This window comes from Sinocyclocheilus anshuiensis, unplaced genomic scaffold, assembly GCF_001515605.1.
Source record: "Sinocyclocheilus anshuiensis isolate Anshui unplaced genomic scaffold, SAMN03320099.WGS_v1.1 scaffold2185, whole genome shotgun sequence".
NCBI classification, from domain to species: Eukaryota; Metazoa; Chordata; class Actinopteri; order Cypriniformes; family Cyprinidae; genus Sinocyclocheilus; species Sinocyclocheilus anshuiensis.
The window spans coordinates 206,581-216,423 of record NW_015552740.1 but is presented as its reverse complement, the minus strand read 5'-3'; the positions used below and the strand labels follow the sequence as shown (position 1 = coordinate 216,423).

Genomic DNA, 9,843 nt, shown 5'->3' with positions numbered 1-9,843 from the left:
CAGAGCACTTTCAGATTTAAAACTTTGCAGGATGTTTTCATTCACTTAGAGCTGTGTTACACACTGCATGAAATGTAATTTTCAGAAATCCATAATAGGGGCACTTTAAACTAAGCTAGTCATGCAGTTTATTTTTTAAGCACAGTTTTAGTCTTCTATTCTTCTTTTTCTTTTTTTCCCCCAGTTTTATTCTACCACCAGTTATTGTGGTTAAAAAATATACCTGATTCCTGACATCTTTATACTAATGCCAATTTTCCTGCCTTTCAAAACTAAGGGGTGAATGTTATGCCACCTAATTAATATTCATTAGCTAACCTTATATATTGATATCATGGGGACCTTTTCGATCATTCCTACGCCTCTGCATGTTAGTACAGGTTAAACAAGCAAAGTAAATAACATATGCACACAAGGAGACAGAGAGCAAACCTTGCATAAATGTGAGAGTAGTTAAGTGCAAATGTGAGCATCCTTTAGCACGCCTTTGAAGGGCACAGGAAGTATTAACTTTCCAGTGTGAACATGGAGCGCTTTTATGGATGATTGTTGGTGTTGAATATATTTGACATTTTCGTATCAGGTGATGTTTGAGGAGGATGTGTGCAGAGAGAGGTGAAATATGCATGCGAAGTGCAAGGGCACTCTATAAACAAGGTCGCGTCTGCATTACAAGAAAGCTTTCAAATGCCTTCTGAATATGCTATTGTCATTCGCTCTTCCCGTTAATTCTTGTCGAGGCTTGGCATCATGCATTTGTCTGCCTCTTGCTTTGCTTCGTGTCACAACCTGTCTCACCTTTCACATCACAGCATGCTAATAATTAGTGAAACTCTGACTAAGTGAGGGGGGAAAAGCACTGCTACAACCGTAAAATTATAGATACGTTTGTTTCATCTCTCGTTGCACGCAAAGAAACATTGTGTGTATCTAAAGCTAGACAGGGAATCCAGTTTCACAGAGGGAGATTTTGTTTAATAGCATGCATTGTGCTGAATAAGCCTCGGGCTGAGAAAGCTGCGGCTATTGCTACAGTGGCGTTGCTACTGCCCGTGATTTTCAGCCGGGCCTTTTTGTGCTTATCTAAGCAGTATGTGCACTCATTTAGTTTGTCTCCCCTAGAGTAGAGGGTGCATCTCAATCTTTGATGAGCTCTCAAGAGGATGGGCAGTTACACTTCGCCTGTACGGTTTTTGCATAAACTAGGACAACAACCTAAAAGCCATTAAAGAGAAACATTCTTTATGTTCTCACATTTGAACAGAAACACTATCATGAATGTTGAATATAGCAGATATGACTCTTAGAATAATACACTACATGATTTGCAACTTGTCTAAAAATACTTCTTTTGTATTGTCGTATTTACGTATTTACGTATTTGCAGTTATAGTTTGTTTTTCTTTTTCTTCAAGAAACTGATTTCAAGATTCTCACTGTTATTGAGACTGTGATATATATTTTCATTGGGTTTTATTATGCCTGTAAGTTTCTTTATCCAAGCACAATTTCACCGTCACAATACCAGCGTGTCCTGAACAATTCAGTGTCCTGAACTGCCTCAGCCATAACAGATGCTCCAGAATTGAATATAGATTCAAGTGAGCAAGAAAGGTTGCCTGATGAATCTCAGTTTGCTGGTGACCATATATCACGGCTGCCTCGGTCTCACGAGTGAGGGAGAGAGAAAGGGGAAGAGGAAAGCAATACTTGCCAAGCTGCCGTTCTCTAGAGGTGTGGTGATTCGAGTCAGAATATGACACACATTCAAATGAGGGTGATTAAGAATCAAATGGTGCCACAGGAGTAGATTGGTACACTAGAGTGAATTTTATCAATTGGGGTTAGTCTACTGACTAGTAAGAAATCAATAATCACCTCCTCTCACAAACTATATTCTGTACAAGACATTTTTTGTCTTTTTTCCTAGTAAGAATATCTAAACATTCTTAAAACAACATGAAATTACTTGGAAAAACACTGCATATGTCTTATTGTTTTAACCATAAACCTCTGTACATATAATAAGGTTTATGCTTATCTTATTTTATTGTTTTGTTTTACAAAACAAAGTTTATTTTATTTTATTTTAAATTTTATTCAGTTTTAAGCAAATGATCTGGAAGGTGTGATATGATTGGACTGACGAAATCCAGACATTTTCTGTGTTAAATGTATTGTGATTTAGTCATGTTTAATTTAGTTGTGTTTTTTGTTTGTTTTTTGTTTTTTGCAGTGTTGAAAGGAAAGTGGAGCCAGTTTTATTTATCTGAGTAAACTTTACACATATTTTAAATTTTAAATATCGAAAAGGCTGCATTGATCATACTTTGTCGGTGCATTTTCACCATTAAGATTTTTAAAATCAATGTTGGCTATAACAAACAGTTAAAGGAACTCTAGCATTGATGTGAACAAAAGACCTTAAAAGCCAATTTAGGATAACTTAATCAATAACCACAATATCAATAACAGAGAGGTTTTTAACAGGCAGATGAAACCAGCATGCACTACATACCTAAGATTTTCACATTAATAACATCAATGCATGTTCTTAAAATCAATCTCAATTAAGGGCAAGAGTAATTTGTCAACATTTTTGTTCAATTGCTTCCTACTGCTGTATTACAGGAATAAATCAAACTGTCATTACTGGACATAAGCCTGGAGGCCACTGATGTACTTCCATTATGTCATCTTATTGAATCTATTGAAAAAGTGCAGCCACTAAGTGGTGTTGCGTGTGTTTTTAGATTATAGTTGTTTCAGCTCATTCTTCAGGTCTGCAAACAGAGAAATAAGCCTGCGCAGACAATTTGCAAATTGTCTTCATGCTCATTTATGAATGTTAAATGAGAGGATGGAGACAGAGGTCACAATGCTGATATGCCTCTGTATAGGGATTTTACTCTAATTAGCCCAAAGCAAAGAGATTAATGCTCTGTTCCTCTGCCCATGGGTTAAACTCTTCCTTAACAAGCTCATTATGTTCATGTAATGATATCTCTAACATGCTGCACTACAGAAACAGTCTACACATCGCAAACAATGGCATGGGTGATATGAGCTATATGAATAATAAAATAGCTTTATTATTTAAAAGCGCATATATATGTTTGGATCAAACATTACATCAAAACATTAAAAACATTCATATATTATTGCAATTTAAAATAACCATTTTCTTTTTAATTTATATTAAATTGTAATTTATTCCTGCGATTGTCTCACATGATACTTCAAAAATCATTCTAATATGCTGATTTGGTGAGAAAGAAACATTTCTTATTTTATGTGTTGAAAATAAAAACTGTGCTGCTTAATATATTTGTGTAAACCGTGGTACTTTTTTTCAAGATTCTTTGATGAGTAGAAAGTTCAAATGAACAGTATTTGAAATATGTGACCCTGGACCACAAAACCAGTCACAAGTAGCACGGGTATATTTGTAGCAATAGCCGACAATACATTATATGGGTCAAAATTATAGATTTTTCTTTTATGCCAAAAATCATTAGGATATTAAGTTAAGATCATGTTCCATGAAGATATTTTGTGAATTCCCTAACGTAAATATATCAAAACTTATTAGTAATATGCATTGCTAAGAACTTCATTTGGACAGCTTTAAAGTCAGCATGAAATCAAAATTGACTTTATTTACTTTATTAGCGTGCATTGCTAGTCTTGATGTGAACAATTAATCAGTGCAAGATAATCCGCTGAAAAAAATTGTTTGTCTTGGTAATCTTCAATACAAATCTGAACATTTGCTTCAGCTCTGGAATGGCATTCCTTCTCTGATTACGTCAGTTTGACGGCTTGGGCAGAATATGCTTAAACACACCCCTCCAACCGTTAGATTGCTATGAGTGAGAGACCAAGAGGAGGAGCGCAAAAATAAAACCATGCCCTCTATTCAATATTCCATTTCTGATGGAAATACGTCACTGCACTGAAATAAAGTCGGCAGCAACATCCGGTTCACACGGACTTTAAAGGCAATTTTCTCAATATTTAGTTTTTTTTTTCACCCTCAAATTCCAGATTTTCAAATAGTTGTATCTCAAATATTGTCTTATCCTAACCAACCATACATCAATGGAAATGTATTCAGCCTTCAGATGATGTATAAATCTCAATTTCAAAAAATTTACCCTTATGACTGGTTTTGTGGTCCAGGGTCACATATATATTATTTTTTTCTTTTCACTTGTCATTTTTAGTCAATTTAATGCACACTTGCTGAATTAAAATATGAATTTAAAAATAAACATATTAATTTATTAAAAATCCCAAACTTCATACCCAAACCTTTGATATATATCAATGAGATCAATGTGAAAAACGTCAATTATTTCTCAGTAAATCTGTCTCTTCTTTTCAATCCCATTCTCTGTCATTGGTAAAGCATTGCATTCTTTGTTTATTTGTACTTGAACTAATTTGATGAGTGCTCTAAGTGCATTCATCTCTTTGTTTCCTTGGATTGCACTGCACAGTGCCACTGGGGCTGAGGGAGGAGGCAGTTCTCTTTGAGATAATGAGAACAGACGCTGTACATGTGTCTGTGTGTGTTGCCACTTCTCATTTACCCAACATGAGCATGGCAAAAGAGCAGAGACAAAGAAGAGACACAGGGAGAGAAAAAGACACTGAAAAAACCACAGAGAGAGAGGGCAATGAATGGGAAACACGAAATGAAGCAGAACGAACAGAAAGATCATTGATACGGAAAAAAAAGGGAAAATAGGAAGCCTTTATTTGAACGATTTGGAAACGGGGTCAACACAACACGTCTTTTTAATACTATAATTAATTAATTTTGTTATGATTTGTTGTTTTAGTGACGTACCATTATCTTGTTTTTAACTGTAAAAATGTGCTTGTGTTTGTATTAATTAAATTACATTAATTTGTTTATTTATTTATTTTACATTGTCAAAAAAGCGTTTGCACAGTGCCATTTAAATAGCACACTGGAGATTGAAAGTAGCAATTATGAATGGAGAAATGAAGGCAGATGCAAAAGCAATAACTTTTTCCACTGTCATGCTAGAGCTTAACTACGCTAGGGAAATTAGTTGAAATCTCTGTAATCCAGACCCCCTTAGGAGCACCGTGACACTAAGTCTTGAATCCGGCTGTGCAATATCCCCACTGCCTAAACACAAGCTACTTCAAAACAGTCTACCGACACACTCTATCCCCACAAGGATCAAACTTGACCCATGCTAACAAGCCACACTAATGGAGTCTGGTTTAACTCAGGAGGGGAGAAGCTCCCTTCTTAAAATGTCACATTATATTAGAGCACAGTTTATGTAGTATTAAACTAAATGCTCAGTTTCACTCTTTCTAGCGCTTAACTCTTTGTTTGAACGTGCTGCAGATGCGTTCATCTGTGTTAGTGTCCTGGAGGCTCTTGGGAGCATCAATCCACTGCTCCTATCCCCTGCCAACCCCACGGCACCCACTGGAATCCCCGCTGGTATCAGAGCACTCGATCTACTTAATTGCCACAATGATGGTATTAATTGGTGTGTTGTTATCCATTACAACAGGCCCCAGGTTGATACACAGCAAAGGGCAAATCAAGCATGAACTGAAGACTAATCAAGCACATGAGATTGAAAGGGATTTAGCAAGATGTCCATGTGGGCAGAATAATTGAATGAGATAGATATCACCATGGCCGCTGGTCAATGAGAGGACATACCAGTGTTTAATAAATACCAGCATCAGGGCCTTTGTTCTTTTCTCTGTTAAGTGCTCTATTGTATATGTTTAAAAAGTGTGGGGTTGGTAAGTCTCTCATGTTCACCAAGCCTGCATTAAAAATGCAGGGGAAAAAATGTAATATTATAAAATATAAAATTTAATTGTTTCTATTTTAATTATTGATCTGTTTACTAATATAAATAATTATCATGTGATGGAAATGCTGAATTTTCAGCAGCCATTACTCCAATCTTCAATGTCATAGTCTTTCAGAAATCATTCTAATAAGCTGATTTGCTGTGAAAAGCAACATTTATTTTTATCAATATTGAAAATAGTTGAGCTGCTGAATATTTTTGTAGAGACAGTGATACAAATACAGTTTATTTTAGGACTCTGTCAGGATTGGAAAGAGAGAAAGAGAGTTCAAAACAAACAGCATTAATTTGAAATAGAAATATTTTGTAACATTAAAAACAATTTAAGGCATCCAAGCTGAATAGAAGGTTTTTTTTTTTTTTTTTTTAAGGAATATGATGTAGATTCAAGGAATGGTTTACTCAGAAATTAGAATTATTTATGTACTTGCATGTCATGTCTATTATTTTCTTCTATAAACACAAAAGAATGTATTTCTTAAGGAAGAAAAAAAAAGTTAAAGTGAAAAATGGGTCTTTACAGTAAGTTCATTCAGAGAATCTACCTTTTTGAATCCTTTTCAACATCATTTTCATAAGATGAAAGCCTTTCAGAAAAGAAAAACTGGAACTATCAGAGATAAAGGCTTTAATTATTATTTAAGCAGTTTGAGAAGAGAATCATAACCCAGAAAACTGCCTGAGACTACCTTTTGGATAACTAATGGAACTAAATATGGACACTCTAAGCAGGCATCTTATGTGTAAAACACGTCATTCTCTACTTTAGCCATTTTATACCACACCGTCTGAGAAAACAATGACTGGCTGATTGCTCCTATGTGTTAGCCATGATGGTGGCTTTGGGAAAACTACCACTGATGATTAAGGAAGGGGTTGAGATTAATTTTATTTGCCGTCCTCCTCCTGTGGTCCTTTCACTGAAAAGATACAGCCGGTATGTTTGGGGGAATAAGAGAGGGAAGGCACGCTCTGTCATTTCACCTTGCACAGGTTGAGTTGATCTACTTTTTCAGTTTGGATTGTAACACCCACAGGCATGAATCAATATCAAGGGTCTTTTCAGCTTGTGCTTTTGAAATGTTATGCTTTCATATGGCACCAAAACTTGCTTCATTATGTTTGAACAAAACAAGGTTATTGCTCCAATACTTCATGTGGAAGATAAACAATGCAGCCTTATGAAACAATATTTTGCAGAGTGTAAATAGAGCCAAGAAGAATTATTTTACCTAGTTTGCCCACTTTCAGCAATGCCATTGATATTCTACGGTCGTCTTGATCTTAGGCACAGAGCATAACAACGAGATCCGGAGGATAAATGATCAAACAGGAGGACAGCTATTGTCCTTGAACTGCTTAATGGGCTACTAATAGCACTGAGTGTCAGGACAGATTTTACAAGAGAGTCCAGAAACAAACTTTCTACTGTTTTTTTTTCTTTCTTTCTTTTTCCTTTATTACACAGTTGTCTTCTACATATTCCCCAGCTTTCATTAGCAATTCAGGACCTGGTGTTTGCATAATCACCTTGCCTCTGTCTACTGCCAGGCCTGTATGGAGAGAGACTCATTAGTGTCTTTTCAGACTGTAAAAGAAAGAGAGAAATACTGTCCGAATGAAATGATTTCCACAAGGCGGAAAGGAGAAGCGCGAGTGGACTGGGATATAGATATTCCAAATCCTTGCTGCAAGATTTCTGGGTCTTAAATAACAAGAGCAATGTCCTGTGTCATAGAACAGCATCCTGTATAGTGCATAAGAGGATAGAGGAAGTGAAAAAAGGTAAAGCCTCTTTTTTTTCATGTCGGGCTTTGCACATATTACATGATATTGATTGTGCAAAAGTTTCATTGTGGCTTGGCCCAGACTTTGCTGGAAGCGCATATGAAACCCGAGCCCTAGAGATTACGGGTAAAGCCGTGAAACACAGAGCTTGCAAACAGCATTCGCAGTAATAGCATACTGTGTCGGTTTTCACATCTATAAGGGTGTTCCATTGTGTTCAGAGCTTCTCCAGGCTATTGATTGTGTGTTTGTTTTGTCTGCTTCCTAATTACACCTTGTTTTTTCTTCCTCCCTCCGTTTCATCTTTATTTAATTCATTTATTTTGTGCTTTCTTGCAGATTCAAGAAACAAACCCTAACGAGAAGGCTCTTTAGTAGAACAAAAACATGGCCAAGGGGAAGATCTCTTCTCCATGTGGTGAGCACCTGCCTGTTATTTCCTGATATTTTATGGTGGCACGCCATATTGTTTAGTTCAGATAAATTAGATAAATATGCAAAATGTATTCTGAAAACATCAATCTTCAACAACAAACAAACTAATCAATCTATATTTAACCACATTTCCATTTCAGTGAGCTTTTAAGGTCTCCGCAGACGGCTGTTCAAAGATGTATATTCACTGTCTAACCCCTTCACACACATGCATAAATATACCGACGTATGCATACTCATTACTGTATGACACAGAGTTGATATAGATTTATTTTCCCAAATGCCTCCAAAAGTCGTGGAAAGCAGGGGGTTGATTGAGCAGCGGCGTAATAATCCTGGTACAGTGGAAGTAAGGAATCATGCATCAAAGCGCTTGCCATCTGTAGGAGGGCTCTAGTCCCTCAAGATGCATTAGGTCTCGGTAATGGGTTCGGCAAGGTGCAGCAATAATGGACGGATTCTAGGAACAAAGTTATTGATTGTCATACAGCCAGGGCTGTGCAAAATTCAGAACTGAAGAATCAGCTCTCTTTCAGTTCGTAACTTTGACTCTGAATTGAATTGGCCACACCTCACAGAAAGCTGAATTGGAGAGACAGGAAGATGAATTTATTGAATTGCAATTCAAAGAAATTCAACCCAGGTAATGCATTCTGAGAAATGAAGGGTTCCACAACAGTTCATTTATTAAACATAATTAAATATATTAGATTAGATATGTGTAAACTGTTTCAAAACCCTTAATCCGTATGTTCTTTATATGTTCAAATATCCCTTTATATATTCAAATTTGCTGCATCAATTCATATTTATTCAATAAAAAATGGAATTGGAATTTAAAAGGGGTTCTCAATTCAGTTCTGAATGCCTGAAATCCACAGCTATTTTTCTTCATGCACAGATAATAGTGAGACAATGGTTGAATTGTTATGCCAGGCATCACTGAAGTATTTTTTTTAATCTAGAAATTATAAAAACAATCAAGGCTGTTTGTGTATAAACATCAGCACAGCCATATGTCACAAAACATGCAGATGTTGAGACTCAGTACACAGCTCTAACAAAGAAGTTAGAAAATATGTCCTTCGTTAGACAGATAGGTGTTGTTGTGTGAAGATTTCAGTATAATTAGCAATCGACAATCTTTAGCTGTCGCATCTCAGTATTGGACTTTGGCAGCATGTTTTGAAAAGTTTGCATATATATTTTAACTGTAGATGTCTGTCTTGTAAATGTGGTAATAAAAGTGAAAATAATATCAAATGCCTGTGGCAGAACACCATGTAGATATTCACATGATAACTTGCAGAGATTGATGTAACAATAATGATGAGTGGATGGTCAAAAGATGGTCTTGATTACGGTGAATTTTTACCGTATTTAATCAATTTTAATCAATTTAATCAATTTTTTTGAAGGCTTCAGAGTGAGTTACAGTGCATGGTTGTCATGAAAATGATGCTACATGACAAATTTGTGTATAGCAGTTGAGCATTTCCTGGATTTAGTGTGAAATCAGGGCAAGCAGCACTCAGGAGAACTTTTTTCTTAAGTGGTCTCCCATGTCTCCTGTGGCTCCTGTGTGCTTGGTTTTGATCCTTCCATGAAAATCAGCAATAGTCTCATAAGATTCCTGAACACTGAATGAACTTCCAAAGTGTATTGTTTATCTCTTTGGATTTAAGAAAACAAGGGTTGAAAATGTGTTCATCTCTAGACAGCATGCTGCTATACCCCACTT

At 36.1% G+C, this 9,843-nt stretch overlaps 1 protein-coding gene across 1 annotated transcript in view; it reads left to right on the top strand.

Moving 5' to 3' along the window:
• LOC107667842 (leucine-rich repeat and immunoglobulin-like domain-containing nogo receptor-interacting protein 2) overlaps positions 1 to 9,843 on the top strand; it is a 198,638-nt gene that overhangs the window by 65,187 nt on the left and 123,608 nt on the right. Inside the window, exon 2 of the mRNA XM_016459562.1 lies at positions 8,007 to 8,085. The gene's annotated coding sequence lies outside the window, so the exon portion shown is untranslated. The remainder of the gene's footprint in view (positions 1 to 8,006; positions 8,086 to 9,843) is intronic.